This window comes from Arachis hypogaea, chromosome 1 (assembly GCF_003086295.3).
Source record: "Arachis hypogaea cultivar Tifrunner chromosome 1, arahy.Tifrunner.gnm2.J5K5, whole genome shotgun sequence".
Classification (NCBI taxonomy): domain Eukaryota; kingdom Viridiplantae; phylum Streptophyta; class Magnoliopsida; order Fabales; family Fabaceae; genus Arachis; species Arachis hypogaea.
Genome location: NC_092036.1, coordinates 30,065,201 through 30,073,998, shown reverse-complemented (window position 1 = coordinate 30,073,998; position 8,798 = coordinate 30,065,201). Strand labels below are relative to the sequence as shown.

At 38.6% G+C, this 8,798-nt stretch overlaps 1 non-coding gene across 1 annotated transcript; it reads right to left on the bottom strand.

Moving 5' to 3' along the window:
- Positions 1-4,549: 4,549 nt before the first annotated feature.
- LOC112715432 (small nucleolar RNA R71) lies at positions 4,550-4,653 on the bottom strand. Its single transcript, XR_003159685.1, has one exon. It is a non-coding gene; the product is annotated as a small nucleolar RNA R71 (small nucleolar RNA).
- Between the last annotated feature and the right edge of the window lie 4,145 nt (positions 4,654-8,798).

Sequence of the window (8,798 nt, the reverse complement as noted above, 5' to 3'; positions counted from 1 at the left end):
TCATCCCGCAAAAGACACCCCAAAAAAGTGTATCATGTCAGAGAAGGGGAGAGATCATCAGACCTCCCTACTATCACCTTTACCCATGAGGACGCCGCGGGCATCATCCCTGGACATGATGACCCTGTAGTGGTTACTATCATACTAGCCAATGCCAAACTTCACCAAACATTGGTCGATCAAGGAAGCTCTGCATATATACTATTCAAGTCTACCTTCAACAAGCTCGAATTACAAAAAAAAAGAACTCAGAGCATATCCAAATAGCCTATTCAGGCTCGTGGACGCCCCAATTCAGCCACTAGGGTACATCCTGCTACATACAACCTTTGGAAAGGGAACTCGGTCTAGGATGTTAAGCATAGACTACATCGTAGTCGACGTGAGCTCAGCGTACAATGCCCTAATAGGTCGGACAATGTTGAACCAACTCGCCGCAGTAGTCTCCACTCCACACCTGTGCATGAAGTTCCCAACGCCAAAAGGGATCGCCACCATAAAGGGAGACCAAAAACTAGCGCGACGCTATTACAACGAAAGTCTGATCCTTAAAGGCAACCCGGAGGAAAAGAAACCAATACTATCAAACTCGGGAAAATTCGAGCTCGTGAGGAACGTTGTCCTCAACCCGAAGGTGAGTGATGAGCGGATAATTTATACGCTTTTTGGCATTGTTTTTAGGTAGTTTTTAATAGGATATAGTTACTTTTAGGGATATTTTCATTAGTTTTTATGCTAAATTCACATTTATGGACTTTACTATGAGTTTGTGTATTTTTCTGTGATTTCAGATAATTTCTGGCTGAAATTGAGGGACCTGAGCAAAACTCTGATAAAAGGCTGACAAAGGACTACTGATGTTGTTGGATTCTGACCTCCCTGCACTCAAAATGGATTTTCCGGAGCTACAGAACTCCAAATGGCGCGTCCTCAGTAGCGTTGGAAAGTAGACATCCAGAGCTTTCCATCAATATATAATAGTCCATATTTTATTCGTGATTAAATGACGATAACTGGCGTTCAACGCCAGTTCCATGCTGCATTCTGGAGTCAAACGCCAGAAACACGTCACGAACCAGAGTTGAACGCCAAAAACACGTTACAACTTGGCGTTCAACTCCAAAAGAAGCCTATGCACGTATAAAGCTCAAGCTCAGCCCAAGCACACACCAAGTGGGCCCCGGAAGTGGATTTCTGCATCAATTACTTACTTCTGTAAACCCTAGTAGCTAGTTTAGTATAAATAGGACATTTTATTATTGTATTAGACATTCGGGATCCTGAATTGTATTTTTGATCCTGTGATCACGTTTTGGGGGCTGGCCATTCGGCCATGCCTGAACGTTCATCACTTATGTATTTTCAACGGTGGAGTTTCTACACACCATAGATTAAGGGTGTGGAGCTCTGCTGTACCTCGGTTATGCAATTACTACTATCTTTTATTCAATTTCAATCTTATTTCTGTTCTAAGATACTACTCGTACTTCAACTTGATGGATGTGATGATCCGTGACACTCATCATCATCCGTCCCTATGAACGCGTGCTTGACAACCACTTCCATTCTACAAGCAAAAGCTAGAGTGTGTATCTCTTGGATTCCTGATGCACGACGCATGGTTGGCCTCGCCTGACAACCGAGCCTTCCATTCCATGAGATCAGAGTCTTTGTGGTATAAGCTAGAATTGATGGCGGTATTCGTGAGAATCCGGAAAGTCTAAACCTTGTCTGTGGTATTCCGAGTAGGATTCCGGGATTGAATGACTGTGACGAGCTTCAAACTTGTGATTGTTGGGCGTGATGACAAATGCAAAAGAATCAAGGGATTCTATTCCGACATGATCGAGAACTGACAGATGATTAGCCGTGCCGTGACAGAGCATTTGGACCTTTTTCACTGAGAGGATGGGATGTAGCCATTGACAACGGTGATGCCCTACATATAGCTTGCCATGGAAAGGAGTAAGAAGGATTGGATGAAAGCAGTAGGAAAGCAGAGATTCAGAAAGAGCACAGCATCTTCATACGCCTATCTGAAATTCCCATCGATGATCTACATAAGTATTTTTATCTTTATTTTCAGTTTATTTATTATTATTATTCGAAAACTCCATAACCATTTATTATCCGCCTGACTGAGATTTACAAGATGACCATAGCTTGCTTCATACCAACAATCTCCGTGGGATCGACCCTTACTCACGTAAGGTTTATTACTTGGACGACCCAGTGCACTTGCTCGTTAGTTGTGCGAGCTTGTGAAGAAAGTGCTGAGTTAGTAAATGCGCACACCAAGTTGAATGCCATTATAAGAGATCACAATTTCGCCTATCAAGTTTTTGGCACTATTGCCGGGGATTGTTCGAGTTTGGACAACTGACGGTTCATCTTATTGCTCAGATTAGGTAATTTTCTCTTTTGTTTTATTTTAAAAAATCTTTCAAAAATTTATCACCTATTTTCGAAAATTTTCAGAGTTTTCAAGAATGAATTCTAGAGTTTCATATAACATGTTTTAGCTTGGCTGGCTATTAAGCCATGTCTAATTCATAGGATTTTGATTGAGGACTTTGGATTCATTACTTTCTTTTTCCTATATGTTTTTCGAAAAATATAAAATAAAATACAAAAAAATAATAAAATCATAAAAATAAAAAATATTTTGTGTTTCTTGTTTAAGTCTTGAGTCAACTTTTAAGTTTGGTGTCAATTGCATATTCATATTGTTCTTGCATTTTTCGAAAATTCATGCATTCATAGCGTTCTTCATGATCTTCAAGTTGTTCTTGGTAAGTCTTCTTGTTTGATCTTTAAATTTTCTTGTTTTGTGTTGTATGATGTTTTTCATGTGCATTTTTGCATTCATAGTGTCTAAACATGAAAGACTTCTAAGTTGGGTGTCTTGCATGTTTTCTTTGCATAAAAAATTTTTCAAAAATATGTTCTTGATGTTCATCATGATCTTCAAAGTGTTCTTGGTGTTCATCTTGACATTCATAGTGTTCTTGCATGCATCATGTGTTTTGATTCATAATTTTCATGTTGTGAGTCATTTTTTTATGTTTTTCTCTCTCATAATTAAAAATTCAAAAATCAAAAAAATATATTTTCCTTTTTTCTCTCAAAATTTCGAAAATTTGGGTTGACTTAGTAAAAAAATTTTAAAATTAGTTGTTTCTTGTAAGTCAAGTCAAATTTTCAAATTTTAAAAAACTTATCTTTTCAAAACTTCTTCAAAAATTAAATCTTTTTCATTTTTCTTATTAATTTACAAAAATCCTTTAAAATATTTTTCAAAAATCTTTTTCTTATTTTTATCTTTATTTTCAAAAATTATGCTGACAATTAATATGATTGATTCAAAAATTTGAAGTTTGTTACTTTCTTGTTAAGAAAGGTTCAATCTTTAAATTCTAGAATCTTATCTTTTAGTTTCTTATTAGTAAAGTAATCAATTTTAATTTTAATCATATCTTTTTATCTTATCTTTTATGTCATATCTTTTTCAAAATTTTATCTTTTTCAAATATTTGATTTCAAAATATCTTCTTATCTTCTTATTTTTTCAAATTTAATTTTCAAATCTTTTTCAAACTAACCAATTAACTTTTGTTTGTTTCTTATCTTTTTCAAAACTACCTAACTAATTTTCTCTCTCTAATTTTCGAAAATACCTCACCTCTTTTTCAAAATTCTTTTTAATTGATTAATTGTTTTACATTTTAATTTTAATTTTTATTCTTATCTTAATTTTCGAAAATCATTAACTCCTTTTCAAAAATTATTTTCGAAATTTTCTCCCTCTCTCATCTTATTCTATTTATTTATTCATTTACTAACACCTCTCTTCACCTTTCTTCATCTCAAATTACTGCCTCTATCCTCACCCTTGTGTTTGGATTATTCATTCTTCTTCACTCTTATTCCCTTTCTTCTTCTACTAACAATAAGGAACCTCTTTACTGTGACATAGAGGATTCTTCTTCCTTTTCTGTTCTCTTCTTTCTCATATGAGCAGGAACAAGAAAAAAGGCATTCTTGTTGAAGCTGATCCAGAACCTGAAAGGACTCTGAAGAGGAAACTAAGAGAAACTAAATTACAACAATCCATAGCAACCTTGCTGAAATTTTTGAACAAGAAAAGGAGATGGCAGCTGAACCCAACAACAATAATGCAAGAAGGATGCTTGGTGATTATACCGCACCTACGTCCAAGTTTGATGGAAGAAGCATCTCAATTCCTGCCATAGGAGCAAACAATTTTGAGCTGAAACCTTAATTAGTTGCTCTAATGCAACAGAACTGCAAGTTTCATGGACTTCCATCAGAAGATCCCTACCAGTTCTTAATTGAGTTCTTGCAGATCTGTGAGACTGTTAAGACTAATGGAGTAGATCCTGAAATCTACAGGCTCATGCTTTTCCCTTTTGCTGTAAGAGACAGAGCTAGAACATGGTTGGACTTTCAACCTAAAGATAGCATGGACTCCTGGGATAAGCTGGTCACGGCCTTCTTGGCTAAGTTCTTTCCTGCTCAAAAGCTGAGCAAGCTTAGAGTGGATGTTCAGACCTTTAAACAAAAAGATGGTGAATCCCTCTATGAAGCTTGGGAAAGATACAAGCAAATGACCAAAAGATGTCCTTCTGACATGTTTTCAAAATGGACCATGATAGATATATTCTATTATGGTCTATCTGAGTTCTCTAAGATATCACTGGATCATTCTGCAGGTGGATCCATTCACCTAAAGAAAACACCTGCAGAGGCTCAAGAACTTATTGACATGGTTGCAAATAACCAGTTCATGTACACTTCTGAGAGGAATTCCGTGAATAATGGGATGCCTCAAAGGAAGGGAGTTCTTGAAATTGATGCTCTGAATGCCATATTGGCTCAGAACAAAATGTTGACTCAGCAAGTCAACATGATTTCTCAAAGTCTGAATGGATGGCAAAATGCATCCAACAGTACTAAAGAGGCATCTTCTGAAGAAGAAGCTTATGATCCTGAGAACCCTGCAATAGTAGAGGTAAATCATATGGGTGAACCTTATGGAAACACCTATAATTCATCATGGAGAAATCATCCAAATTTCTCATGGAAGGATCAACAAAAGCCTCAACAAGGCTTTAATAATGGTGGAAGAAATAGGCTCAGCAATATCAAGCCTTATCCATCATCTTCTCAGCAACAGACAGAGAATTCTGAACAGAGCACCTCTAACTTAGCAAACTTAGTCTCTGATCTATCTAAGGCCAATTTAAGTTTCATGAGTGAAACAAGGTCCTCCATTAGAAATCTGGAGGCACAAGTGGGCCAGCTGAGTAAGAAAATCACTGAAACTCCTCCTAGTACTCTCCCAAGCAATACTGAAGAGAATCCAAAAAGAGAGTGCAAGATCATTGATATAATCAACATGGCCGAACCTAGAGAGGAAGAAGAGGACGTGAATCCCGATGAGGAAGACCTCATGGGACGTCTCTCAAGTAAGAAGGAGTTCCCTATTGAGGACCCAAGGGAATCTGAGGCTCATATAGAGACCATAGAGATCCCATTAAACCTCCTTCTGCTATTCATGAGCTCTGAAGACTATTCTTCCTCTGAAGAGGATGAAGAGGTAACTGGAGAGCAAGTTGCTCAATTTGTTTGGTAATGAGACTTGGGAAGGTGAACCTCGCTTGCTCATTGCTGAACTAGATACATGGGTTCAGCAAACTTTACCTCAAAAGAAACAAGATCCTGGTAAATTCTTAATACCCTGTACCATAGGAACCATGACTTTTGAAAAGGCTCTGTGTGACCTAGGGTCAGGCATAAATCTTATGCCACTCTCTGTAATGGAGAAGCTGGGGATCATTGAGGTATAGCCTGTCATATTCTCATTGCAAATGGCAGACAAGTTAGTAAGACAAGCTTATGGATTGGTAGAGGACGTGTTGGTAAAGGTTGAAGGCCTTTACATCCCTGCTGATTTCATAATCTTAGACACTAGGAAGGAGGAGGATGAATGCATCATCCTTGGAAGACCTTTCCTAGCCACAACAGGAGCTGTGATAGATGTTAACAGAGGAGAATTAGTCCTTCAATTGAATGGGGACTACCTTGTGTTTAAGACCCAAGGGTGTTCTTCTGTAACAATGGAGAGGAAGCATGAAAAGCTTCTCTCAGTACAGAGTCAAACAGAGCCCCAACAATCAAAATTTAAGTTTGGTGTTGGGAGGCCACAGCCAAACTCTACGTTTGGTGTTGGGAGTCTACAGCATTGACCTGATCACCTGTGAGGCTCCACAAGAGCCCACTGTCAAGCTATTGACATTAAAGAAGCGCTTATTGGGAGGCAACCCAATTTTTATTTATTTAATTTTATTTTTATTTTTATTTTTTTTATGTTTTATTAGGTTCATGATCATGAGGAGTCACAAAATAAATACTAAAATTAAAAACTGAATCAAAAAACAGCATAAGAAAAAGCACACCCTGGAGGAAGGTCTTACTGGTGTTTAAACGCCAGTAAGGAACATCTGGCTGGCGTTCAACGCCAGAACAGAGCATGGATCTGGCGTTGAACGCCAGAAACAAGCAACATCCTGGCGTTTAAATGCCAGGAATACACCCTGAGGAAAGCTGGCGCTGAACGCCAGAAACAAGTATGGAACTGGCGTTCTACGCCAGAAACATGCTGCAAATGGGCGTTGAACGCCAGAAACAAGCATGGAACTGGCGTTCAACGCCAGAAACATGCTGCAATTGGGCATTGAACGCCTAAAATAAGCATAACTTCGGCGTTTAAACGCCAGAATTGTATGCAAAGGCGTTTTACATGCCTAATTGGTGCAGGGATGTAAGTCCTTGACACCTCAGGATCTGTGAACCCCACAGGATCCCTACCTACGTCAACTCACCCTCTCTCCTCTTCTTCACATTCATCCTCTCTTCCCCATAAACACTCTTCCCCAAAAACCCTTCACCAATCACCTCAATCTCTCTTTCCAATTACCACCCTTCACCACTCACATCCTTCCACTCTTCCCCATAAACCCCACCTACCTTCAAAAATTCAAAATCACTTTCCCACCCAACCCACCCAATGTGGCCGAACCTTAACCCCTCTCCCTCCACTATAAATACCCCTCCATTCTTCTTCATTTTCACACAACACAATCCTCTCTTCTCCTCTTTGGCCGAAACATAACCTTCTCTCCCTCTCCTCCATATCTTCTTCTTCTTCATCTATTCTTTCTTCTCTTGCTCGAGGGCGAGCAATATTTTAAGTTTGGTGTGGTAAAAGCATAGCTTTTTGTTTTTCCATAACCATTAATGGCACCTACCGGAGAAACCTCTAGAAAAGGGAAAGGGAAGACAAAAGCTTCCACCTCCAAGTCATGGGAGATGAAGAGATTCATCTCCAAAGCCCATCAAGACCACTTCTATGAAGTTGTGGTCAAGAAGAAGGTGATCCCCGAGGTCCCTTTCAAGCTCAAGAAAAATGAGTATCTGGAGATCCGACATGATATCCAAAGAAGAGGTTGGGAAGTTCTGACCAACCCCATTCAACAAGTCAGAATCATAATGGTTCAAGAGTTCTATGCCAATGCATGGATCACTAGGAACCATGATCAAGGTGTGAACCCGAATCCAAAGAATTATCTTACAATGGTTCGGGGGAAATACTTAGATTTCAGTCCGAAAAATGTAAGGTTGGCGTTTAACTTGCCCATGATGCAAGGAGATGCACACCCCTACACAAGAAGGATCAACTTTAATCAAAGGTTTGACCAAGTCCTTATGGACATATGTGTTGAAGGAGCTCAATGGAAAAGAGACCCCAAAGGCAAGTCGGTTCAATTAAGAAGGCTGGACCTCAAGCCTGTGGCTAGAGGATGGTTAGAGTTCATCCAACGCTCCATCATCCCCACTAGCAACCGATCTGAAGTTACTGTGGATCGGGCCATCATGATTCATAGCATCATTATTGGAGAGGAAGTAGAAGTTCATGAAGTCATCTCCCTTGAATTCTACAAAATAGCTGAAAAGTCCTCCACCATGGCAAGGCTAGCTTTTTCTCATCTTATTTTCCATCTATGTTACTCAGCTAGAGTTATCATTGAAGGAGACATCCCCATTTAGGAGGATAAGCCCATCACTAAGAAGAGGATGGAACAAACAAGAGAGCCCACTCATGGATCCCAAGAGATGCATGAGGAAGCTCATCACCAAGAAATCCCAGAGATGCCTCAAGGGATGCACTTTCCTCCCAACAACTATTGGGAATAACTCAACACTTCTCTAGAAGACTTGAGTTACAACATGGATCAATTAAGGATGGAACATCAAGAGCACTCCATTATTCTTCATGAAATTAGAGAAGATCAAAGAGCAATGAGGGAGGAGCAACAAAGGCAAGGAAGAGACATAGAAGAACTCAAGGACATCATTGGTTCTTCAAGAAGAAAGCGCCACCATCACTAAGGTGGACTCATTCCTTGTTCTTATTTTTTTCTATTCTTCGGTTTTTATGCTATATGTGTGTTTATTTTTGTGTCTTTATTACATGATCATTAGTATTTAGTAACTATGTCTTAAGGCTATGAATAATTCCATGAATCCTTCACCTTTCTTAAAAGAAAAATATTCCTAATTCAAAAGAACAAGAAGTACATGAATTTCGAATTTATCCTTGAAATTAGTTTAATTATATTGATGTGGTGACAATACTTTTTGTTTTCTGAATGAATGTTTGAACAGTGCATATTTTTTATCTTGTTGTTTATGAATGTTAAAATTATTGGCTCTTG